At 37.7% G+C, this 25,820-nt stretch overlaps 1 protein-coding gene across 1 annotated transcript in view; it reads right to left on the reverse strand.

Annotated features, from left to right (window-relative positions):
• Positions 1-24,862: 24,862 nt before the first annotated feature.
• Positions 24,863-25,820, reverse strand: part of CEP152 (centrosomal protein 152) — an 88,558-nt gene continuing 87,600 nt past the window's right edge. The window contains exon 30 of the mRNA XM_054451192.2: positions 24,863-25,298. The gene's annotated coding sequence lies outside the window, so the exon portion shown is untranslated. The remainder of the gene's footprint in view (positions 25,299-25,820) is intronic.

Consider the following 25,820-nt stretch of genomic DNA (forward strand, 5'->3'; position numbering starts at 1 on the left):
GTGCCTATGATTGATTAAGGAAGTGCTTCCAGGAAAAACCACTCAGGAGATGAGGGAGGTGGGACAGGAAAGGGAAAAAGTCAAGTGAGGGTGCAATTTTAGGCCCACCAAGCCAGATCCTTCAGAAGTGCTCTGGAGGGGAAATTACAGCTCAGAGGTTGTCCTAAATAGAGGTAAGACAGCTGGGCTTTCAAACCCTCACGCTGTCGTTACTGGGTATGAACCATACTGTGGGGCACAGCGGACGCCCTGTGCTTGCAGACAAAGTGGCTCCAGGAACCCGAGGGCAGTCCTCTGGAGAGGTGTGGGTGGTTAAAAGTAAAGACCTACAGAAAATGGGGGAAGGACACACAGAAATATTAAAAGTGATCTGTGGGGACGGAGGAGGAACACGGAGGACAGGGTGTTCTGCTGTTGGAATATTTCTGTTATTTGCACCAAACCTTAACAGATACAATCAGCAACAGAAGTTCACAAGTTATTGGTTACAAATTTATGCTCACTGGCATGTAGATTATAATTACATGCACTAATAATGCTATCCGAGTTGAACCTGCAATTGAAATGTTTCCAAAATTCTCATCATACATGTGATTATTATTAAGCAAAGGCCTAGATTCAGCACTTTGGGTTTTAAATTTTTTTTACCACATGTATAGGATTTTGTTAAAATGTGTTGACATTTTTTTCTTAATCATAGACATACAGCAAGAAAAAACAAAACAATAAAAAACTGACATTGGCAGTTATTAAGGGATCTTGGCATCCTATCACATAATGGGAGGAGGTAGCTATATGAATCTCAAACGCCAACTTACCAAGCAGATATGCTACTAGGTCCCCCGTGCCTTCCCCTGTGAATGTGTAAAGAAGTATTTCTTCCAAAAAAGATACTGGAATAATTTTATTTTGTGTTTATTTCAGAATCTAGTGAGGACTTACTGTTACATAATACACTTATTTCTCCCAGAACGTTTTTACTTATTTAAGTCATCATTTGACAAGCATGGTTTGCCACAGCTGATTAACAAACCATTAGTAATTCCCTTCTCTTCTCCTAATCTTTATTTTTAAAACTGAGTAAAATTGGATAAAATATGTAATTTTTATATGTCAGGGATTTAAAATATATAATTATGTAATTGATAGTGAAGATAACTGAAATTCTCTTTTATTTTCTGGTGAAACTTCACATCAAGTCTTTTGTTGGAAAAGATGTGAATTACAGCAAAAATATCAAGTGGGATTATATTAATATATATCAAGAATATAATTTGAATATAACCCAGTATTTTGGATTTAGGTACTAATGTCTTGGTTACTTTTGGTAACATAATTAGAAAAAGTTAGCAGGCTACTTCTATCTAAGTATCCTAGATCATTAATGCTTGGCTCTTATTGCTAAGATCTATAGACCTAAAAATCTTAAATAAAATATTAGCAAATGAAATACGGAAGAATATTAAAGGAATGAAACCCCATGGTCATAGAATGGTTTCTTTCTTTTTTTTTTTTTTTGACACAGAGTCTCACTCTGTCACCCTGGCTGGAGTGCAATGGCACGATCTCGGCTCACTGCAACCTCTGCCTCCCAGGTTCAAGCAATTCTCCTGCCTCAGCCTCCGAAGTAGCTGGGATTACAGGCACATGCCACCACACCTGGCTAATTTTTGCATTTTTAGTACAGACAGGGTTTCACCATGTCGGTCAGACTGGTCTTGACCTCCTGACCTCATGATCCACCCGCCTAGGCCTCCCAAAGTGCAGAGATTACAGGCGTGAGCCACCACGCCTGGCTGGAATGGTTTCTTTTAAACATTCAAAAATAGTTTAATATCAAAAAATCTATCAATATAATTCATCACATTGATCAAAGGAAAAAAGACATTTCAATCATCTTGATTACTAAAAATTCATTTGGTAAAATTTAGCATTTACTAATAAAATAGGAATCAAATAAATTTATGTAAAATGGTCTTTAAAATTGTTTCTGTTGGGCATGGTGGCTCATGCCTGTAATCCCAGCACTTTGGGAGGCCAAGGCAGCCAGATCACCTGAGGTCAGGAGTTAAAGACCAGCCTGACCAACATGGAGAAACCCCGTCTCTACTAAAAATGCAAAATTAGCCAGGCGTGGTAGTGCATGCCTGTAATCCCAGCTACTCGGGAGGTTGAGGAAGGAGAATCGCTTAAACCTGGGAGGCAGAGGTCCAGGTGAGCCGAAATCACACCATTGCACTCTAGCCTAGGCAACAAGAGCGAAACTCCATGTCAAAAAAAAAAAAAAAAAAAAGTTGTTTCCAACCAATATCCAATAGCATGTTTCAATATGTAGAGTATTGGTTAGGTAAAGTTACAGTTATTACATTAAAAAAAGAAAAAGAAAAAGAAAAATAGAAGGGGTCGGTCGGGCACAGTGGCTCACGCTTGTAACCCCAGCAACTTGGGTAACCAAGGCAGGAGGAGCACTTGAGCCCAGGAGTTTGAGACCAGCCTGGACAACATAGTGAGATCCTGTATCTACAAAAAATAAAAAATAAGCTGAGCACGATGGTGCATCCCTGTAGTCCCAACTACTCAGGAGACTGAGGTGTCAGATCACTTGAGCCTGGGAGGTTAATGCTGCAGTGAGCTATGATCACACCACTGCACTATAGCGTGAACAAGACAAAGACCCTGTCTCAAAAAAAAGAAGGGATAGATTAATGGTTTATTATTAAATTATTAAGTACATTTAGGAAATGGTAACGATAAATTAATCACATGTAAACAAATCTCTTTACTACAGATATTTCAGAACCTTTAACATATTAATATGTGTTTCCGAAATATATTTGACTACTGTTTTTTAAACAGTATTTTCAGGAACTTTGAGAATACTGCTACAAAGACATTTCCGTTTCAATCAGATATAAAGCAAGAATGAATCCTGTTTACCATATGATTTAATATCACTCTAGATACAACATATATGCTAGCCAATACAATCATATATGCTAACAAAACATGGAATATATATTTTGGAAAGGAAAAAGCAAAAATCATTATTATTTACTTCTGATAACTGCCTTTCTGGAAGAACAAGAAAAACAACTGAAACACTATTAAAACTAATAAGCAACCAGTATCGTACTAATTAACACATAAAAATCAATAGGTTTTTTTTTTTGTTGTTTTGTTTTTGGAGACAGGGCCTTGCTCTGTCACCCAGGCTGGAGTACAGTGGGGTGATCTCAGCTTACCGCAACCTCCACCTCCCAGGTTCAAGTGATTCTTCTGCCTCAGCCTCCTGAGTAGCTGGGATTACAGGCACACATCTCCACGCCCTGCTAATTTTTGTGTTTTTGGTAGAGACAGGGTTTCACCATGTTGGCCAGGCTGGTCTCGAAATCCTGGGCTCGAGTGATCCACCCACCTCAGCCTCCCAAAGTGCTGGGATTACAGGCTGGAGCCACCATTCCCAGCCAATAGGTTTCTTATAATACCAATATTAGTCCACCAGAAATTACAATGTAGAAAACAACACAAAATGTATAATACCTACAAATAAACTTAAGGAACATGCGGGAGCAATATAAAGAAAACAAAAGCAATACAACAAGAAAACTTGTCTAAAAACATAAAAAATTAAAAGGACAAATGTAGTATGTCTCAAATTGAAAAATTCATCAATGCAGAAATGTCAGTTGTACCTAATTAATAATAAATTCCGTAGAATTCAAATGCCATTTAAAAATTTTAACTAATGATTAAAATTTTTCTTCTGGACAAAGTATTCAATAATAGCCAGGAAGTATCTGGGCAAAAAAGTGTGTCTATCAGATACAAAAGTTTATTTTAAAGTTATCTGAATTGTGGTAGCGTGTGATATTGGTACCTGTCAGAATACACAGTCCCCCACATTGTCCCTGCCCTCTAGGGAGGCAGCACAGGGCTGTCTTTCCTACAGCTCAGTCTCTGCTCAAGGCCGGTTTCTAATGAAAAACTCTTCTTTGTACACCTGAATTCTAAGAGACCAGACTTTATATTCATAATTTTTAACTACAAAATAATATATTTAAAATACTATACCATTTCTTCATCTGTTCTCTTAAAAATCCAAATAACTCTCAAAATTTATTTTTGAGTCAAAACACCAGTGGTCAAACTTTCTTGGATTACAAGGTTGGAAAAGATTCATTTTCCAGTCTAAAATATTCCAACCTAAAAGATTACCATAGTAGGTAACAATTTCTAGTAGATGGATATAGTAATGTACCCTACTGATTTACTTTCCTTGCACCTTCAAAGGAAAGCAAGCTGGTAAATTCCAAAGTAAGTTTGTATGTTCGACATGCCATCTTCCATTTCTTCATAATCATCCCAGAGAAGCAGAGCCCACAACTGAAGTAAACACTATTTAATGGTTAAAAAAATTAAAGATGTCTTCAAATATGAATCTGATGAAGAAATACCTTTCAGATTCTGGCCAGGCGCGGTGGCTCAGGCCTGTAATCCCAGCACTTTGGGAGGCTGAGGCGGGCAGATTACGAGGTCAGGAGTTTGAGACCAGCCTGGCCAACATAGTGAAACCCCATCTCTACTAAAAATACAAAAAACTAGCCAGGCATGGTGGTGGGCACCTGTAATCCCGCCTGCTCGGGAGGCTGAGGCAAGAGAATTGCTTGAACCCAGGAGGCAGAGGTTGCAGTGAGCCAAGATCACACCATTGCACTCCAGCCCGGGCAACAGTGCAAGACTCTGCCTCAAAAAAAAAAAAAAAAAAAAGAAAAGAAAAGAAAAAAAAAGAAATACCTTTCAGTTTCCAAGAATGAAAACAGCTGTTTGTCTTCTGAATGAATGATATTTTATCCAGAGAAACACACTTTTCATGTATAGGTAAGACACAAGGAAGCAGTAAGTCACCTTCATCCTCTGAGCCACAGTGAAAATGAAAAAAAGAGAAACCCTAGCCAAACAGGTCCAAAGGGTTGCAGTTTTCAGCACTTTTAACAGAGTGGAGCACATATTGATGGATATGTAGGTAGAGTTGTTCTGATAGCCTGTGGGACCCCAAGAAAATGGACTCCCTCCAAGTTTGTCAGGGGTGTTAAAACATGTGAAGCACTTAAAATGTTCCTGACACATATCTAGAAATTACTATGCATTATGTTAGCACTAGCAGATGAGGAAGAAGTATCATGGACCAGGCTCATGTCTTGTGGCATCCTCTATTGGACCAACCAGATATAACCTTAACCCTTCTCAGAGGTAGCCAGTATTCGAAAGTATTTACAGATAAAATGCAATAATTTCAGGAATTTGCTTTAAAATGCTATAGAAATAAAGCTGTGTATTGGGGACGGCAAATAGATAAAACAACTCATCAGTATATAGTTAAACACTATCATGCTTTAATATTTTGAACACACCCGAAGTCAAACTAGTATATTACAATCAAGTTGCATCAGCCAGTTTTATAGTAAGGGACCAGAGACCTCATTTAGTGGACAGGGTGATCACTAATTTCTCTGGGGAACTCTGCAGCCCCAAAAGGAGATTTTCCTGGAGGGTCCCCACCAAAACACATCCTAGGACCTATGATAGGTTTAGCTTTGTCACTTATGCCAGTATTAACTTAGAATTTTTCATATAATGGGAGGTCTTTACTGATGTACAGCCAGCTTGTGATCCACAAAAACTCTGATCTTATTCCCCTCAAATCCATCCAGAGTTGTTTTCAATTCCAATGAATAAGCTACCCCCGCTCAGCCCACTCTAAGAGGCAAATTCAGTAACCACAACCTGTTTTCTGTCAGCCAAAACACTGATAATGATATTTCAAATTTGGGGACTTATTCCTGTTTTCTCCACTTAGTATATTTTCCATTGTTGCTAACCAACAAGTCATGAACCCACCTACTGGGATTTCGGGATCATTAGAGCCAAGTCACCACTATTATGAGAATTCCATGAGTTTCATTTTCTAAGTCAGTGGCTATTAAGTGGAAAATATGCTAGAACCCAAAGTCCCTAAGTTATTATCTTTATTTCCCTTTCACTCTAATTTTAACCAGAGGTCATTCTCATTAAAAAGCCTCTGGGTCCTTTGATAAATGTAAGTTTTATATTCACTGAGAGATCCTTGGCCCTTTCCTGTGGCTGCACTCATGCCAGTCATCCAGCTGCTATCAATTAACATTCCATCAATTTCTCTGTCAGTTTGGGTTAGGCTTGACTGAGTCACAGGTACAGTCTACTTGGCAACATTTGGATCTCACAATGTGTTCACCATAACAGAGTTAGAATATTGAATAAAGTTTCATTCAAAAACAAAAACATCTATTGAGCACTTATTATTTAAAAAGCATTATAGTCAATAAATAGCACTTCATTCCAATGACACAGAACCTCATTGTCCTAATTAGTGATAGTCAAACTAATTTTACAAAAAGAGATTACTAAAACATCACTCTGTATTAAACCGAAAACAATTTTTGGGGCTTTTCTTTGAAAAATGGCATGAATGATAGAAAAAGGAAAGAAAAGAAAATGAAATAAAGAGCAAGAAAGATAAAACAAACAAGAATAATAAGAGGACAAGAAAGAGGGAAAAAAGAAAATATCAAGGGCACGTGAAAAGAAAAATAGAATGACAAAAAAGAAAAATGAAATAATGAGAAAGAAAAAACAAAGAAAACAAGAGGAGAGAAGGAGGGAGAGAGGGAGTAAAAGAAAGAAATTAAGAGTGAAAGAAAGCAAGGCATTTCTGTTTTCTTCAATATGCTAAACTAAATGGCAAAAATTAATCCTGGTACAATAAATTTTAAAATATTAAAACATATTCATATATATAAATATACATATATATTCATTAAAGTCACAGTCATCAAACGAGTAGTTGATATGGCAAGAAAATTAGGAAAATCCTCAGAGGCCTCAAATCAAAAAACAAGAAAGTATGAATTGAGAGTGTGAGAAAGCACTGAAGCCAAAGGTTGCACATCTGTCAATCCCTGGTGGACTATGAAAAAAAAGGGCACAGGAGAAAAAGCACAGGTCCCATACAAGGTGAGTCAGGTCAAGATCCCCAAGTAAAGTGAGACCCCTGAAAGGTAACACTCTTAGTGAACAAAATACAGAACAAAGAAACAAACAACTCATAGAAGCAGATTATGAGACTTGCCTCAGGTAGAAAGAAATTAAATGTCCTGAAATTCCTAACCCAAATAATAGTTTGGAGTTGAAATTCTATAAGGCACGCGTGCGCACACACACACACATACACACACACACAAAATGCATTTAAAGCATTCTCAGGTTGGAAAGGCCTCTAGACATGTCACAGAAGTGAGCACAGAGCACAGTTCTTTGCAGAGAAGTACATCTTGATTAAACCTAGGCTTCATTGAATTTCTTGATTAAACCTAGGCTTCATTGAATTTCTAAGGACAAAGTTCCAAGGTACTCGAGCTGTCATTCAAAAAATATCACTGTGTGTCATTCAAAAAAGAACACACAGACACGTAGAGGGGAACAACACACACTGGGGCCTTTCAGAGGGTGAAGAGTGGGAAAAGGGAGAGGATCAGGAAAAATAACTAATGGGTACTAGGCTTAATACCTAGGTGATGAAATAATCTGTATAACAAACCCCTATGACACAAGTTTGCCTACGTGACAAACATGAACTTTTACCCCTGAACTTAAAATAAAAGTTAAAAAACAAACAAACAAAGAAAAAAAAAACATCACCATACTCATAAAAAGAAAACAACCCATCATGAGTTAGAGGTAGACAAAATAATAGACTACAGAATTATATTTACAAAGACAGGGTATATTAGAACAATTAAAAACTAATGTAACTGTTTAACATAATTAAAGAAAAAATGAGAGCTATCAAAAACATGCCAAGGAATAAGAGTTATCAAAAATAGATAGAAATCATTTTTTGAAACTACGTTAAATATTTAGAAACTAAAATTAGAAATTCAATGACAGCTTAAACAGCAGATTAGACACAGCTGAAAAGAAACTTTGTGTAGTGAATAACAGGGCTGAAGGAATTAACTAGAATGCAACTCAAGAGATACAGAAATAGAAAACATGAAACAGAAATCAAAAACCATAGAGCACAGTTTGAGAAGTTTGAACTACATCTAATGAGAGTTGCAGGAGGTAATGGAGAGAGGCAATATTTTGAAGAGATTATAGCTGAAACTTTTCCAGAATCCATTAGACTCATGAATCTTTAGATTCAGGAACCCCAGTGAATCTCAAGCAGCATAAATGCAAACAAATCTTAACCTAGATGCATTGTAGTGAGAATATACAACATCAAGTTAAAGACATGATTTTAAAAGTACTCCCCCTCCAAAAAAGAAAGAAAGAAAGAGAGAGAGAGAAAGAAAGAAAGAGAGAAAGAGAGAATCAACAGAGAGTAAAAAGAACTGATTACTTTACTTTCAAAGGAATATTTAGACCAAAGGCTGATTTCTCAACAACAATAAAAGCAGGACAATGGAATAATGCCTCAAAACACTGAAAGAAAATAATCACCAACTTATAAATCTACACCCAGAATAGTTATCTTTTAAGAGTGAAGTAAAAAATAAACTTAAAAAAGTTTTTCAGACAAACTGAAGGAAGTAACTTCCAACATATATTTACTTTGAATAACATGTCTTCTGATTATTTGGTAATATACAATACCTTAGTACTAACCAGTCATCTTACTGTGCAATAGAATATCAGATCTCATTTCCCCTATCTTATTGTAACTTTGTACCCATTGATCAACCTCTGGCCATTCTCCCTTCCTTGTCCCCCTATCCCCAGTCTCTGGTAACCACTGTTTTCTCTACTTCTATGATATTAACTTTTTATTTTAGATTCAACATGAGTAATATTATGTGGTATTTGTCTTTCTGTGTCTGGCTTATTTCACTTAACATTATGTCCTCCAGGTTCACCCATGTTGTCATAAATGATAGAATTTAATTTTTTTCATGGCTGAGTATTATTTCATTGTTTATATGTACAACATTTTCTTTACTCATTCATTCTTTGTTGGACATTTAGGTTGATTCCATATGTTGGCTATTACAAATAGTGCTGAAATAAACATGGCAGTGTACATATTTCCTTGACATACTGATTCAGTTTTCTTTGGGTATAAACCCAGTAGTGGACTTCCTGGATCATGCAGTTGCTCTATTTTTTTTAAAGAGGAAACTCCATACTGTTTTTCATAATGGCTGTACTAATTTATAATCCCACCATCAGTGTGTAAGTTTGTCCTTTTCTCCACATCATTGCCAACACTTGTTTTCTTTTGTCTTTTTTATAATAGACATTCTAACTTTTTATAATAGGCATTCATAACCATTCTCATTAGGGTTTTGATTTGTATTTCTCTGATGATTAGTGATGTTGAACATTTTTCCACATACTTGTTAGCCATTTGTATATATTCTTTTGGGAAATGACTATTCAGGTCTTTGGTTCATTTTTTATCTGCATTTTTATTTTTGTCTTAAGTTCATTATTTATTCTGGATATTGACTTCTTGTCAGATGTACAGGGTTTGCAAATATTTTCTCCCATCCTGTAGGTTTCCTCTTCACTGTTTATTCTTTTCTTTGCTGTGCAAAAGCTTTTTAGTTTGATGTAACCCCCTTTGCCTATGTTTTTCTTTTGTTGCTTTTAACTGTTATTTTGAGGTCTTATTTAAAAAATCTTTATCTAGTCCAATGTCATGAAGCATTTTCTCTATGTTTTCTTCTAGTAAATTCAGAGTTTCAAGTTTACATTTAAGTATTTAATGCATTTTGAGTTGATTTTTGCACTTGATGAGAGGTAGGGGTCTATTCTCATTCTTCCACATGTGAATATCCAATTTTCCCAGCATCAGTTATTGGAAAGACTGTCTTTTCCCCAAAGGTGCTCTCTATTCTGTTTCCTTGGTCTATATGTCTGCTTTTATGCCAGTATCATGCTGTTTCAGTTTCTATAGCTTTGTGTATTTTAAAGTTAGGTAGTGTGATGCCTGTAGCTTTGTTCTTTTTGCTCAGGACTGCTTCAGCTATTTTGTATCTTTTGTAGTTCCATTTGACTTTTAGAATTGTTTCTTTTATTTCTGTGAATAATTTCATTGGTACTTTGATAGTTTGTATTAAATCTGTAGATTGCTTTGGGTAGTGTGGCCATTTTAACAATATTTATTCTTCCAATCAATAAACACAGGATATCTTTGCATTTATTTGTGCCTTTTACAATTTCTTTCATCATTATTTTATAGTATAGTTTCCAGTATAGAGATATTTCACCTTTCTTAAGTTTATTCCTACATAACTCATTTTTTCGTAACTGTTGTAAATAGGATCATTTTCTTGATTTCTTTTTCAGATAATTCACTATTAGTGTATAGAAATACTACTGACTTTTGTATGTTGGTTTTATATCCTGCAATTTTATTTAATTTGTTCATTAGTTCTAATAGTTTTTTGGTGGAGTCTTTAGAGCTTTCTATATATAAGATCATGTTGCCCAAAAACACAGACAATTTGAATTCTTTTCCAATTTGCATGTCTTTTATTTCTTTCTCTTGTATAAACTGCTCTGGCTAGGACTTTTAAGTACTATGCCAAATAGAAGTGGTAAAAGTGGGTATCCTTGTCTTTTTCCTGATTTTAGAGGAAAAGCTTTCAGCTTTGCTCCATTCAGTAAGATGTTAGTTGTGGGTTTGTCATATATGGTCTTTATTGTGTTGAGGTACATTCTAGCTATACCTAATTTGTTGAAACTTTTTATCATGAGAGGATGTTGGATTTTGTCAAATGCTTTTTCTGCAGCTGTTGAAATGATCAGATGGCTTTGTCCTTCTTTCTGTTAATTTGGTGCATCATATTTATTGATTTGCATGTGTTGAACTTTGTATCTCTGGGATGAATCCCACTTGATCATAGTGAATGATCCTTTTAATGTGCTGTTGAATTCAGTTTGCTAGTATCTTGGGGATTTTTGCATTTGTGTTCATCAGGGCTACAGCTTGTAGTTTCCTCTTTTTCTGTTATGTTCTTCTCTGGTTTTGGAATCAGAATAATGCTGGCCTTGTAAAATGAGTTTGGAAGTATTCCCTCCTCTTCAATTTTGTGGAATAGTTTGAGGAGGATTGGTATTCTTTCTTCTTTAAATGTTTGTTAGAACTCAGCAGTAAAGCCATCAGATCCTGGGTTTTTCTTTGATGGTAGACTTTTTGTGACTGATTTGATTTCCCTACTCATTATCGGTCTGTTTAGATTTTCTATTTCTTCTTTATTTAATCTTGACAGTTGTGTGTGTCCAGAAATTTATCTGTTTCTCCTATGTTGTCAAATTTGTTGGCATATACTTGTTCATAATAGTCACTTACGATCTGTGATTTTTACAAAGGCATGGCAAAATGGGGGGAAAAAGTCTCTTATGATCTTTTGTATTCCTTAAAAAAATTTTTTTTTGAGAGAAAGGGTCTCACTCTGTCACCCAGGCTAGAGTACAGTGGCATGGTCATAGCTCACTGCAGCCTGGAACTCCTGGGCTTAAGAGATCCTCCTATCTCAACTTCCTGAGTAGCTAGGACTACAGGCACCTGCCACCATGCCTGGCTAATTTTTTAATTTTTTGTAGAGGTGGAAGCGGGGTGTCTCACCATGTTGCCCAGGCTGGTCTGAAACTCCTGTGTTCAAGTGATCCTCCTGTCTCTGCCTTCAAAAATGCTGAGATTACAAGCATGAGCCACTGCACCCAGCTTATCTTTTGTATTTTTTAAAATTTTTATTTAATTTTCTGCCAAGGCTCTGTCATCCAATTTTTTGTATTTCTATGATATCAGTTGTAATATTTCCTTTTTCATCTCTGATTCTACCTATTTAAGTCTTCTTTTTTTCTGAGTCTAGCTAAAGGTTTATTGATTTTGTTTATCTTATCTTTTCAAAAAAAAATGACTATTTGTTTCATTGACCTTTTGAATTGTTGGGATTTTTTTAGTCTCTATTTTGTTTATTTCTGCTCTGAGCTTTATTACTTCCTTTCTCCTACCAATTTTAGGTTGAGTTCATTCTTGCTTTACTAGTTTCTTCAGTTGCATCATTATGTTGTTTATTAAAATCTTTTTTCTTTTTTTGATGTAGGTATTTATTGCTATAAACTTCCTCTCAGAACTGCTTTTGCTGTGTCCCATAGGTTTTGGTGTGATATGTTTCCATTCTCATTTGCCTCAGTAAATTTTTAAATTTCCCTCTTAACTTCTTCATTAACCCATTGGTTATTTAGGAGCATATTGTTTAATTTCTATGTATTTGTAAAGTTTCTGAAGTTTTCCTTCTTGTAGATTTCTAATTTATACCATTTTGTCCATAAAACATACTCAATACAATGTCAAGCTTCTTAAATTTGTAAAGACTTGTTTTGTGGCCTAACATATTCTATCCTGGAGAATCTTCCATTTGCAGTTCCGAAGAATGTGTATTCTACGGCATGTGTTATAGATGACTGTTAGGTCCATTTGGTCTGTGGTGCAGTTTAAGTCTGATGTTTCTTTGTTGATTTTCTGTCTACATTATCTGTCCATTGCTGACAGTGGGAAAGGAACTTCTCAAGTACATCAGAAAGAAAGAAAATAACCCCAGAAAGAAGGTATGAGTATCAGACAGAAAGGTTGAAAGTAGAAGGATGGAAAAATATATACCAGGAAAATACTAATGAAAAAGTCTGGCAGAGCTGTATTAATTTTAAATGAAAGAGGGGAATATTCGTGAAGATAACAAAGGTCACTACATAGTTTTCAAAAGTTTTAATAAATCAGGAAGAAATAAGAATTCTAAATGTTCATGAACATAAGATAGGCTCAAAATAAAGAAAAATTGAGATGACTACAAGGAGAAACTGAGTTTCACTACTTCTTAAAACAATTGACAGATTGAACAAGCAAGAAATTAAAATTTGAACAAAACATTTGTCAAGTTTTATCAAATGATCACATATAAAATATAGATTGCCAACAATGGATAATATACATGCTTTTCAAACACACTAGGAACATTTGAAAGGCAGTGGAAATATATTGAATGTATTCAAGGCTGTTAGAAAAACTAAGAGAGGTAAAGAGATAATTAACATCTCTTCCTGGGTTCTAATCCTTGCCCTAAATACTAACTGGTAGCAACTCTAAGCAAGGCCTGAAGAAAGTCTTTCACAGAATCTCAGGGTGGAGGGACTTCACAGCCACCTATGCCAACCCTATCCCGAATCTACAAGTCTCCACAACATTCTCCTGAAGCCTTTATCTAGCTTCTGTTTAAATTTCTTCACAAGGGGGAATGTGATAGTCCCAGGGCAGCCCTCTCAGCCTCTCCCAACCTTTAACTGGCTAGCATGCCTGCAAATTCACAGCAGCAATTCAACTGTACATCTGAGCTAATTAGTCATTATTTTAGGGACTATGGGCAATGTCACAGGATGAGTCTCGTAATCATGGTGTAAGAAATTCTACCCAGAACCCAGATGTCAGGTCTAGGTGACCGTGCCTGCTAAAAGCTATTGTATAACCACACACGGCAACTATGTGGAGTTTCAGGATGATGTGGTTAAGCTTTGCAAGCCCTACTCAGGGGATTTTGCAACCTGGAAGTGCCTTAGCTTGGACTAGTGGAATATATACACTTCTCCCATAATTAAGAGTTTAAAAAAATCATAATAAAAAACAGACATAATGAAAAAACAGCAAAATTCTAGCCTAGCTTTTTCTAGTCCAAATTGTCGTCCCCCGGGGCAACAATGTATTGTCCCCCAGGGCAACTTTCAATCCCTTTAGCTGTTTTCTAGTATTTACCTCCAAATGTCTTTTTTTTTTTTTTTTAAACTTTCATTTTAAGTTCAGGGGTACAAGTTCAGGTTTGTTGTTACATAGATAAACGAGTCATGGGGGTTTGTTGTACAGATTATTTCATCACCCAGGTATTAAGCCTGGTACCCATTAGTTATTTTTCCTGATCCTCTCCCTCCTCCCACCCTCCACCCTCCAAAAGGCCCCAGTGTGTGTTGTTCCCTCTATGTGTCCACATGTTCTCATCATTTAGCTCCCACTTACAAGTGAGAACATGCTTAGCCCCAAATTTCTAAATAACATCTTTTTGTTGTTGTTTTTGAGGCAAGTTCTGGCTCTGCCGCCCAGGCTTGGGTGCAGTGGCGCCATCTTGGCTCATTGCAACCTCAACCTCCTGGGCTCAAGCCATCCTCCCACCTCAGCCTCCTGAGTAGCTGGGACTACAGGCATGTACCACCATGCCTGGCTAATTTTTTTTTTTTTTTTTTTTTTTTTTTTTTTTTTTTTGTAGAGATGGGGTTTTGCCATGCTGCCCAGGCTGGTCTCAAACTCATGAGCTCAAGCAATCCTCCCGCCTCAGCCTCCCAAATTGTTGAGATTACAGGTGTGAGCCACCACACCCGGCCTCTCAATAACATCTTTATACTGATTTTTCTCAACATTTTTTAGTTTTAGATATTATCTATTTATTTTCAACTATGGAAAATAAGGAGTTTGCTCGTACATACCCTGCTTCTCCCCACATACATACACTTTTCTTCCCTGATAATCTCAATATAGCTTTATCATTCTTTTTTAAGGAGTGTAACGTGTTTACATTATTATGAGAAAATAAATATTGTTCAGGGATAAGCCTACAGCATACAATGATAATATTTATTTCCATGTACAACTCTTTCTCTGGAAAAAATACTGTCTTTTACATTTTCTCAACTTTTTTTTTAAGTTGAGAAAACTTCATCCATCATCATTTCATCATCCTCTCATCATTTCATCCACAGTTTCCCAACAGAACTAAAACTATTCTCTCAAGTTTAAACTCACTGGGTATTCTATACATTTCATTTTTCTTAAAGAACTCTCTTTCATGAGTATCTCCATTCTTTTCCACGATTCTAGATGGGCTGCATTCCATAATCACTGTACTGCTGGAACTCCCCTTCACAACCACCCTGGCAATTTCCTTTTTGTCTTGGGAATTCCCTTCCTTTTTCCATTGTGTTGCATTCCATTCTTGTTTCCTGGATCCTGTGTCTTCCACTTTCTTTGTTGCCAACTTGTTTTGGGAAAGCACATCCCAAAATAGTTTGTTTGTTTAAAAAAAGAGTCATTTGTTGTTGTTGTTGTTGTTAAATAGAGACAGGGTCTTGCTCTGTCACCCAGGCTGGAGTGCAGTGGCATGATCATGGCTCACTGCAGCACTGAACTCCTGGGCTCAAGTGATCCTCCTGCCTCAGCCTCCCGAGTAGCTGGGACTGCAGGTGCACGCCATCACGCCCAGCTAATTTTTGTGTTTTTTTTTTTTTTTGTAGAAACGGGGTTTCACCATGTTGCCCAGGTTGGTCAGGAACTCCTGGGCTCAAGTGATTTGCCCGTTAGCCTCCCAAAGTGCTGGGATTACAGGTATGAGCTATTGTACCTGGAAAGAGTAAATTTTTAAAGGCATTGCATTATTATTAAATTGGCAGGCTGAGTACTGGATTATGAATTGAAGGTCTTTTTCCATCAGAATTGTAAAAGCACTGTTCCACTGTTTTCTAATTTTATTTGTTGCAAGTGAGAAGTCTGATCCCCTTCTAATTTTTAATTCTTGTTCTATGACCTCTTTTTATGTAAACATTTACGTGAAAGGCTGAAAACAATTTATATGTCAAATAAGAGGTTTATTTATTTCTATCTTTTCATTCACATCAAATAATATAATGTCTGTATACAATTAAGCCATTAAAAAGGGGGATTAAGCCATTAAAAAGCGTGAGGCTCCAGTGAGGTGTGATCACACCACTGTACTCCAGCCTGAGAGACAGAGTGAGACCCTGTCTCAAACAAAACAAAACAAAACAAAAAATTATATTTTATAAAAATATTTAATGTCATAATAAAATCACCATGATGAAAGAGATTATATATTCATGTTTTAAAATACTGAAAAGTAATTCACCAAAATATTAAAAGTGCTGCTGCTGGATGATAAAATTTTGGGAGTTTCTTCTTTTTAGTAACTTCTGTATTAAAAACATTTCTAAAACCTGTTTATTTTTACAGTTGGGTTTGAAAAATGTGTCCTAATGCCATGTTAAAGTCTTCCTAGAGCCAGTAATAAATATCAATATTACATTGAAAAAAACAAAGGAGAAGATTACTATAAATCTTTATAAATGCAGTTTTAACCTCATATTGCTGGCATTTTATTATAGACTTTTTTCTTTTACTTTTTTTTTTTTTTTTAAGACAAGTTCTCACTCTATCACCCAGGCTGGAGTGCAGTGGCGCAATCTCAGCACACTGCAACCTCTGCCTCCCAGGCTCAAGCGATCCTCCCACTTCTGCCTCCCAAGTAGCTGGGATCACAGGCATGCACCATCACACCTGACTAATTTTTGTATTTTTGGTAGAGATACGGTTTCTCCACTTTGCCCAGGTTGGTCTTGAACTCCTGGGCTCAAGCAATCCTCTGGCCTCAGCCTACCAAAGTGCTGAGATTAGAAGCACGAGCCACCATGCCCAGCCTTATTATAGACATTTTCTAACATATGGCAAAGTTAAAATAATTAGTCAGTGAACCATTGTATACCTACCACCTAGAATATATGAATAATATTTTACTACACTTGCTTTATCCCCTATCTACCCATCCCTTTATCCACATCAATCCCTCTTATTTTTTTTAGTATTTCCAAATAAATAGCAGACATCCATACTCTTCTCTCTAAATGTTTCAGCATGCATTTTAGAGTTCAATATTTTCTGTATTGTTAATATTTAGAGTTCAACATTGTCTGCAGTGCTTTTCTTTTGAGGTAAAACTTACTTACAAACCTGAAGTAAAAGGTAAAACCTGAGTAAAATGTACAAACCTGAAGTGTACATTTGTCGAGTTTTGACGATTGCAAACATCTGTGTAATCCAAACTGCTATCAAGATATATATCACTTCATGTAAATTGTAGAGCACTTGCAAGCATATAGTCCACTTATCAGCCACCTCCATCCCTTATTTTATGCTATAATTGTCTTATGCATTAAATTTATATACATTATAAACATGAGACAATGTTATAATTTTTGCTTAAAATTGTTATATATATATATTTTAAAGAAACAGAGAAAAAATATTTTCTAGTTACCAGTTCTGATGTTCACCTTTCCTTCCCTTCCCCTCTCCTCTTCCCTTCCTTTCCTTTTTTTTGAAGGATTTTTTTTTTTCTGTAGCTTTTTAAAGATGTTGGTTAATTGTTTTCTGGTCTCATTGTTTCTGATGAGACTTCAGTGGTCATCAAATAATTGTTCCTTTATATATAGTTTGTTGCTTTTCTTTGCCTGCTTTCAGAAATTTCTCACTGCCTTTGGTTTTCAGCACTTTGGTTATGCTATGACTTGGAGTTTGCTGAGCTTTTTTAAACTGTAAATTTATAATTCATATAAAAATTGGGGGCTGGGCGCGGTGGCTCACGCCTGTAATCCCAGCACTTTGGGAGGCCAAGGCGGGTGGATCACGAGGTCAGGAGATCAAGACCATCCTGGCTAACATGGTGAAACCCCGTCTCTACTAAAAATACAAAAAATTAGCCAGGTGTGGTGGCAGGCACCTGTAGTCCCAGCTACTCCGGAAGCTGAGGCAGGAGAATGGTGTGAACCTGGGAGGCAGAGGTTGCAGTGGGCTGAGATCACGCCACTGCACTCCAGCCTGGGTGACAGAGTGAGAGTCCATCTCAAAAAAACAAAAAGCAAAAACAAAAAAACAAAAACAAAAACAAAATGGGAGAAATTTTGTCCATTAACTCTTAAAATGTTTCTTTTGTTTAATTTTCTTTTTCTCCTCTCCTTTGGGCCTCTTATTATACATATGTTAAAACTTTTGGCTTTGTACCACAAATCCTTGAGGCTTGCTTGCTTTCTTTGTTAAGTTTCTTTGACCACTCTATTGCCTATCAGATAAATCTATTGATTCTATTTTCAAGTTCAGTGGCTCTTTCCTCTGTCATCTCCTTCTGCCATTAAGCCCATGGTGAAGGTTATATTTCAGATAATTTAATTTTTAGTTCAAGAATCCCTATTTGGTTCTTTTAATGGTTTATTTCTTTGCTGAAATTTCCTATCTTCTCATTCATTGTAAGCATATTTCCTTTTACGTCATTGTGCATGTGTACAACAGCTACTTCAAAATTCTTGCCTGTTACTTTCAACAGTTGGATCATCTCAGGTTTGGTCTGTGTTGACTATCATTTTTCTTGAGAATAGATCACATTTTTTGTTGTTTCTATTATGTTCAGTAATTTAGGATTATATCCTAGAACTGTGAAAATTATGTGAGAAGACTCTGGATTTGGTTATATTCCTCCAAAGAGTATTACTTTTTATTCTGTTTTGTTTTAGCAGGCAAGTGACTTAGTTAGACCAAAACTGTAAACTCCTCTCTCTTGGGCAATAACCCAAATCTCAGTCCAGTTATTTTATTCTTAAGGAAGCTACTTGGAATCTGGTCCATCCATGAAGAAGTCACAGATCAACAAAGATTTGAGCAATTTTTAGTTTCCCTTTCCTGGTTTTATGATTGCTAGGATCCCCCTTCACTTTCCAGTAGCTACAATTGCCTTGAACTCTGTGCTCTGATTCCTTAGACCAGAAAGACTCCCAATTTTCTATGGGCATTTCAGCTACCACATGTTGCCAACTGTGGTCTGCCTTCAGGTGAAGAGCTGTTAAAACACAGGAAATCTACCCTTTACCATTCCCTTCTCCCAAATGCCAACCTCCCTCCAGAATAAATTTCATTTTGTTCAGGCTCCATTGCCTCCAGGTAGATTTTTGTTTGTTTCTTATTTTGCCCAGAGGTTATAGTTGTTATCTGTGGGAGGACCAGTCTAGCAGAAGCTTAATCAGACATTCCTAAAGTGAACCATCAACTTTAGGAATGTTGATGAAAACGTTTCATACAAAAGAGTAAAACTTTACATTTATTTAGGAGAGTGGAGGTAAGTAGAAATTCTTTGGAGAATGGTTGTGAAAATTTAAAGAGAATGAAACAGAACTAAAAATTACACAGTAAGAATTCAGACTATATAGACTAGGGAGGTCTCCAAGCCAAAGGACACCTCTAAGCAGGTGCTGCACCAATTGGCAGTAGCAAGAAGGAAAGCAACCCAGAGTTTATATTGTCAATACTTTCATCTCTACATGTCCCTGTTAACACTTACCCTTCCCTTCCTGATGCAAACCCCTCCCCTTCTAGAGTATCAACAACCCATAATACACTTACTGAATTTGATTTCCAAGTTCCTCCAGGCATAAGTCTCCTCCATTGATGAGCATCTGAGTGGGTAAGTGTAGGCTTTCTACTGCCATGGGTATCAGGTTTATACTTGTGTCCTCTTGGGTGAGTTATCTTTCTGAGACTTAGCTTCTTCACCTGCAAAATGGGGAAAGTGAACTAACAGGCCTTTAACCTCTTTTTTTTTTTTTTTTTTTTTGTGAGATGTAATCTTGCTCTGTCGCCCAGGCTGGAGTGCAGTGGTGCAATCTCGACTCACTGCAACCTCCACCTCCCGGGTTCAAGCTATTCTCCTGCCTCAGCCTCCTGAGTAGCTGGGACTACAGGTACATGCAACCATGCCCAGCTAATTTTTGTATTTTTAGTAGACATGGGGTTTCACCACATTGGCCAGGCTGGTCTCGAACTCCTGACCTTGTGATCTGCCCGCCTTGGCCTCCCAAAGTGCTGGGATTACAGGTGTGAGCCACCACACCCGGACAACCTTTTTTTTAATCTCTGAAATTATATAGACTTGTATAGAAATTCTACAAGACATAAACATGCTTTAAACATATTGCAGAATCATTTTTTTCCTCTAAAATCTTCTATCCTATACCACCCTCAGGGTATCATGTGCTATATAAAAATCCACTAGAGGGGAGTAAAACATTAAGTGAGAACATACCACAACTCAAGTTGGGTATCCTGTATAAATTATATTTGCAACTGTTGCCTGATGTCTATTGTTTCTGATCAATCTCACTTAATTGCTTTAAAATCCAAAGATGTGAGGGAATCACCAATTCCATGTGAAAGTCTTCTGCTCTGTGGAATAAAGCCCCAGGCCTAAGGCTAGGGAGTCTTTGTACTCTTTAAAGCCACTCACTAATGGAACAAGAGCAGTTCCTTAAAACAATACACATGCCCATTCCATTTCTAGTTTTCTTTTTATTTATAACTAAGTTATGGTGACCAAAAAGATTCCCTAAACCTTAATTCAGAAGAGAAGTTTCCTTCTGAGCACTAATTCTCACTGAAAGGCAAAAGCAACTGCAGTGTTCCTGATCCTTGAGTAGTTCAATATTTAAAGAGACTGCAGAGCGTTGTTTTTGTTCCAAGTTCTTTGCACCCCAAAAGCTGATTTCCAAGTTCTTTGTTCCAAGTTCTTTGCACTCCAAAAGCTGATTTCCAAAAGCTGAAGGAAAGAGTCCTTAGGTGGGGGTCCCCTCACATTAAGATTATTAAAGACCCTGGCCCATTGGTTTACTACTTCCACTTTAAAGAAATATAATTTTAACACAGTAAATTCATCACCTCTTCAAAGTTTTCCAAGATCTGGGCCCTGGTTCTTGTTCTCGGGGAGAGACATTTTCAGGGAAAGAGAAGAGGGGACATGGGCAGGAGAAGGAAGGTAGCCCCTACTGAGGCTCCACTGGAGAATTAGCTTAGAAGGCTAGGCATCAGGACAATCCAGGCACACACATTCTTTAATTTGTATTTCTAGAGGGTGTCTACATTTCTTACTTTCCTAGTAGTTACAGAATGATAAAAGAATGGATATCACTAACTTTAGAGTCAGTGGACAAGAGTTTAAATCCTAGATTAATTAGTTGATTTCAACTGTAAGTCCATAAGGAAATGGTGATGAAAACAAAACAACAAGGAACAAAACAACTTGTTCCTTCCCTATGTATAGCTTGAGAAGCACTGGTGGACAGAGGCTGCCTTGAAGCAACAAGTCCCTTTAGTTTAGGGACATGGGCAGCCCGAAGTAATCTGCAGGGTTAAAGTCAGGGAATTAAACAGCTGGACTTCACTTTCTTCTTCCTTCCTATCTCCTGCCAGCGCTACTCGGTGACGAAACCCAACTGGGAGCTGGAGAGAGGATGAGAAAGCACTGTTGATGCAGCTCAAACCTGTCAGAGCCCCAAAGTCTAAGCAGGGTGGAGAAGATGAAGAGAGGGTCTGAAGGAGCAAACAGTTGACAAGCAGATGCAAAATTATTCCTGTAACATCTCCACTTTGACTTACAGTTCCAATTCTAACATGTGAGAAAAGGCTTATTATTATTATTATTAGCAGAAGTATCTTCCCCTTCAGCAAGTGCTCCTTGAAGTGCTACTCTGAAGGTCTGGGGAGCTCTGGGGAAGGATGGAAGGCATATTGAAATGTTCTATTTCTACTATACCATTCTTTAAGGGCAATCAATAAAGGAGCACTGCAGAAGCAGCAGTGCTGTGGCCCATAGCTGCAGGTTCCTCTAGGATGAGTCTGGCCTGGCAAGGACTGGGGCATTTGCCCAGCAGCTGCCCATTACGGTAACTGTTTCTGATTATTTTGTAGTGGCTCAACTTGTTTGGGTTAAAATGTATTCCCCAGAATTCCCTTGCTAATAGGTTCTGCCCAGTTGGGCTACAGGAGATATTCTCTTGCAAGAGTTGGGGGATGGAAGGGAAACAGCAGCCATTTTGTTGCATTCACATGCTTCTGCCAGTTATGCAATCAAACACGAATGTAGGTGCTGCGATGAAGGAACTTGTGGGTATAAATAAGTTCCTAATCAGGTGATCCTTAATTAGGGAAATTATCCTGCGTTGGCCTGACTTAACTGGTTGGAAGGCCCTACACGAAACAGAGACCCTGCCTGTGAACAGTAGCTTTGACCTGTGCACGTGGGGTCCCGGCTTGCTTGTGCTCTTCCCTTCTTGACTGCCTATTCTGTAGACTTTGGACTCACTTACCCAGCCCCCACAATTGTCTAAGTAACTTCCTTAATATCTATCTATCCATATTAGTCATCTTTATCTCCTACTGGTTCTGCTTCTCTGTTTGAACCCTGACTGATAACACTACGTCTTACACGTGGGCAGGCAGGGAAGGCAGTGGAACACAGTTCTCATTCCAATCCCTGTGCCTCCTACACACCCCCACTAGCTCAGTGTTATCCTTTCCAGATTCAGCTTTTCTGTGACCCACGTCCTTTTCTGACCCCCAATGACACAGGCAGCTCCTCCACTCCCATTAAAGAGGACCAGGAAGGCAAGGAAGGGCCGAAGTCAGGGAATCCAGAAGAATGACCTGGTAGAAGGGATGGAGGTGAAAAAGGTAGATGCAAAGAACTGAGGGATTGATTGACAGGAGGGAGAAGGAGAAGAGGAACAAGATTGGTGAGGAAGCAGGATGGGTGGTTTAGGAAAGGCACAGAGAGAAGGTCTGGAGAAAGGGAAGAAGTGAGGCCGTAGGAAGGAGAGGGAGACTAGCAGGGTACACCTGTGTTTAGCTTTGTCCTCCTTTGTCATCATCACCTCCTTGGGAAAGGGAAGGCTGTTTCCACTAGTAGGTTGCCTCACACTTCAGTTATAAATAATCTGTGGAGTACCACCCCATATGTGTAAGTGGCTAACCTTTTTTTGTTCCAGCTTTCACTATTTTCAGGTCTTCAATTTTTAGTACTAAAAAGCATAACAATGTCATTCATATGCTTGCTTTAAAATTTTTGATATAAGCAAAGTACAGAACAGTAGGTATACTATGCTGCCACTCATGTAAAATAAGGGATATTTATTCATTTATATTCATGTAAATAGGTTTTGAGTAACAAACTCTGCTTCAAGGGTGGAGAATTAGGCAACTGGGACCAGAGCTGGGAAAGGGGCTTTTTATATATTAATGTTTTAAATGTGGACTTGCTTATGAATTGTCACCATAGATATTGATTATTCTCTCTGCTGCACCTATATGTAAGTAAAACACATAGAGGAGTCAGCCACTGCTATCCTTTCCTACGCCTCTCCAAAGCTCAGTCTGTGATGACAGTGATGCAACACTCCCCGGGAAGGTATTGCCACATATGATTCTGTTCCTCCTCAGCAAACAAATGATTTGTGCCAGTTAACTTAATGCGCCGCAATGATCCTGCTCACCATTGCCATGACCACCCATCCCATGTGCTTTGTTGGAAAAGGAGAAACCCCAATAACATATAGAGCCAAGGTTTCTGTACTAGCTTTAGTGAGAGGTCCAGAACAAAGGGAACACATTTTGTACCCATTTAAATCAAAACCAGGCATCTCTGCTTAGGGTGTGCATCCTGATTAAGCAAACAAAGTTGCACCCACACCAGAGGAGCCAGCGTATACAAGATACATCACGGAAGGACTCTTTCCCTGGTTTTTCTCCAACAGAAACTCGCCTTATGGATTTGGGCTTAAACAATTATCTATGGTCTCTAGAATCGTGGCAGCAAAGGGAAATCAGAGCAGATCAACTTAGTTTAATTTTGAAAAACCCATGGAGCAGCTTTGTGTGATTACAAAGCAATAGATCCAAATGACAGTGAGTTTTGCCAGCTGGAACCATTGAGGAAAGGGTTCTTGGTGGTAAAGCAACTACGTGTCTTGAGAAAACGACTAGTATGTGTTGCAGGCTCAATGGAATTTGCTTAATAAGTTGCACATTTGTCATTGTAGGTCAGTTCTTTGGGTGCCAGAAGACATAACTTCTCTATTATATAATCAGATATTTGTCTTTGCTGGAAAATGAGTACTGAAGAACGTCAATCCTCTGTTGTTTCCAAAAGCCTCTCTGGCCAGCTGGGTGTTCTGAACTCTGAGCATCCATCACAGGGCACATTATGAAAGCTGAGCCTGGCACTGGGCTTTGGCCCCTCTGCCACTTACCTTTGCACCCTCTCTGCAAGACAACTGACCCGACTCCTCTAAACAGGCTGATGGCTCAGGAAGTGGGAGGAGAGCAGATGTTTGGCCTTGATCTTAGGCAGAGATGGGAGGCTACAGGATTCCAAATTTTTCAACTAGCAGGTTTCTATCTGGCCACAGATTTTGTCAGCTACAGCAACATGTTAATTACTCTGAGGGACTAAAGCCAAAACATCTTTATTTTTTTAGGTCTTTTTTTAATCTTATGGTGTCCATACCAATACTCATACCTGTATATATTTTGCTCTAAAATCTTTGAAGACTTCTTCCAAGAAGAACAAAACTTTTCATTTCTCCTAAGGAGACATCTTTCTTTATTCTTTGGTATTTTGACTTTAAGTACAGATTTTCTTTCTTCTGGTGTTCAAGTGTTTTTTCTTCAGAGCAGGCAAATACATGTAAATAATCTGATTTGCTCCAGGGAAGAGAACTTTGAAAGTAAACTTCCTACAGTATTTATTCAGGAAGTGACTTGAGGAAGATAATTTGCTTTCAATAGGTGAGATCTTTTTTCTCTCTCCAGATGGGAATATTGCTTACTTTTTGGAGGAATGGGCCAAATATATTTTTATCTGAGGGGAAGAAAAGAATATGCCTTTCTTAAAACTTGGTTTTAGGTGTTTCTCAACCTCCCAGCATTCTGGGAACACAAATTTGTGTTGTCCTATATTGACCTAGATTGATATATCCATGTGCAATTTTTATTGAGTACTAAACAACATAGAAGAAATGACAGTGTTTAGTGGGGGAGATTTCACACCAGATTTAGGGGCTTGAAGAAACTAAAAGCACCACCTTATCATTGTCACTCAGAGCTAACATTGATTATTGAGTCCTTACTATTTTCCAGTTAGCATAAGTTCCTTTGCAAAAATTCTCATTTGAACTGATAATCAAAATGAGAGACTGAGGCAAAAGTCTCAATCGATGGAGGTTTATTACACTAGTTTTAGGGCGCATTTGGGAAAACATTAGCCACAGGCACATCTGTGGCTGTTTTCTTGAAGAGGTTTTCAGGAGGTTTAGAATTTATATATTTCTTTAAAGGAAGACATGCATGCAGGAAGGGGGGAAGGTAAGGCGAATGGTTATATTCTCTTGAGACTTTAGTTAGTGCCCAGTAAATCTACATTTTACAGAGTTAAGATGAAGGTTTGAAGAGAAAAAAAGGAGAAAAGAATGAATCAATTATGCAATTGTCTCTGGTAGGTGAAGGAGATGACTGATGTTGTCTTGTCCTTGTTCTGCACCTGGAAGATAAGCTTGTAAGCAACATAATCAGTGTGGAATCAAACGGCTTTAGTTTTAGGAGCTAGACTTAGACGGTAGACCTAAAGTAACAATTGACATGTCCTTGTTTATAGGAGGCCAGCAAAGAGTTTACTTATGAATGATGTGTGAGGCCAGTCCTTCCCAGATGCCTGAGGCCTTTTATGTTTCTCTGAATAACATTAATAACAGCTATTCATTTGGAAGACAGTGTTGCAAGATGGTTGCTGCAAATCCAGGTGTTACAACCAGACACAGTAACATCTAAAAAATGGCTCTTACCACTGATCTAGAAGTTACACATTTGTCATTTTAAGTCAGTTCTTTCCAGTGTGGAAGAAAATACTTTTTAGAAAGAAACATTTTCTACAAGCCCTGCAGCCTCTCCCTTATATGGCATTGTCCAGAACTGAGTCATATGCCCATCCCTAAACAAGTCACGGTAACAGGAATTGAGGCCACTGGGATTACTCAGGCCAAACAGGAGTCAGCAACAGAGTTGAAACTGAGTCATG

Source organism: Pongo pygmaeus, chromosome 16 (genome assembly GCF_028885625.2).
Source record: "Pongo pygmaeus isolate AG05252 chromosome 16, NHGRI_mPonPyg2-v2.0_pri, whole genome shotgun sequence".
NCBI classification, from domain to species: domain Eukaryota; kingdom Metazoa; phylum Chordata; class Mammalia; order Primates; family Hominidae; genus Pongo; species Pongo pygmaeus.